This window comes from Halyomorpha halys, unplaced genomic scaffold, assembly GCF_000696795.3.
Source record: "Halyomorpha halys isolate HHAL.00 unplaced genomic scaffold, Hhal_1.1 Scaffold191.1, whole genome shotgun sequence".
Classification (NCBI taxonomy): domain Eukaryota; kingdom Metazoa; phylum Arthropoda; class Insecta; order Hemiptera; family Pentatomidae; genus Halyomorpha; species Halyomorpha halys.
In genome coordinates, this window is record NW_027105857.1 from 398142 (window position 1) to 399769 (window position 1628).

Genomic DNA, 1628 nt, shown 5'->3' on the forward strand with positions numbered 1-1628 from the left:
TGAAAATCAGGTCGAAACGTCGGCATAAATAAATATTATTTTGTTTATTTATGTTGTTCTTTTGCTGACCGCACCCCCCGACCATCTTCTCCAATCAGTAATTTACGGTCAACAATATACACCTCATTATATATTTTTTAGACTGAGATAGGGAAACATTAGCTACAGCTAAAACTAATAGCTATTATTGCCATGGACACGACCCTTATAAATAATTATCGTATCCATGGATATTTTAGCTATTAGATTCATAGCTGCCCAACTCTGTTTATAGATCACTTTTTACCATAACCGTAAATAATAAGAGATCTAAAATCATATTTAAAACTGATTGGATGGAACAATAAAACTCCTCTATGATGTATCACATGATGGCTAGTTGTACCGTAGATGATTCCATCAGGAGTTCTATCATAATTTGATTATGTTTGTAGTATAGTCACGGATGAAGATACAAGATAGTGTGGGATCGCTGAAAAATGTCAAATACATGAAACGAACCCTTTTATTCAAACTTAAAAGGGTACCCATCACGCAAAGAGAAAATAGAATCAATCATCTACAAGTCAATAGCAGAGGCTCAAAGATTGCAAACGATTAGGTCGAAAATTCGTCAAAGGTTGATATTTTATACTTTAGTTCAAAGCCGACTAGGGAAACTGCTCAACCACTATTAACATGGAGGTCACACTACTAACGTACTAAGTTGCTAAGATATCGTTCACAGTATGGATCTAGCAGCCGTAAGGGTTGGGTCGTTGGTCCCAGAGAGCTCGGTGCAGGTTCGATTCCCATCTAGGACAAATAATATTCATTTTTCGGCGCTCCCACTGTGGTTAGTACACGGTGGTAACTCTGATAGTTCTCAATAGTTGGCAAAAAGACCCATTAAATACCAATCGTTTAAAATGAATGAACAACTGCTGTACTACTCTCAAAAAAAAGGCTGTAAGTACACTTGCTAGTTACAACTTTGCTTCAGAGACCAAGAAGAGGAACAGTTTTTAAGGCTGGAGATCAGGAAAGAAGGCTGACATCAGCAGTGAGTTGAGAAATCCTAAAAATTACGTAAGTTCTTTTAAAATTCCTCAACGGAAGAATCCGCGGTCAGATCAAATAAAAACAGAAACATAATAAGTAGTGGTGAGTTGTGCCGCCCTCAGGGTAAAGGTACAAGAGGGCGCCTAATTAGCCACAATAAATCCACCTTTATTTTGACTGGTGCAATTTACCAAGCAATAAAAAATCAACGTTAATTGAAGAAATATTTCAGGTTATTAAAAATTACTGCAAGTGAACCATCTTTACTATTATCCAAATACTGTTCAGACTCCCCGATCATGAACGCAGAGATTTTTCAAACTCGCCTAGGGTGCAGAAGAGCCTTGATATGGCCCTGTTTGGGGACTGACAACGTAATTGACCAATCATGAAAAACAATCACAATTATATTTATTTTAAGTTTACTATTTATTGCGTTAGAAAATAGATAGTTTGCATCATGTTCTTTCTTTTTTAATGATAGATTAATTTATTGATAGATATTACAATCTGCCACACAGTTGTGGGCAATAGGTAATATTGATAAATGATTTCATACATACTAAAATAAAAAAAAATAAAATAAC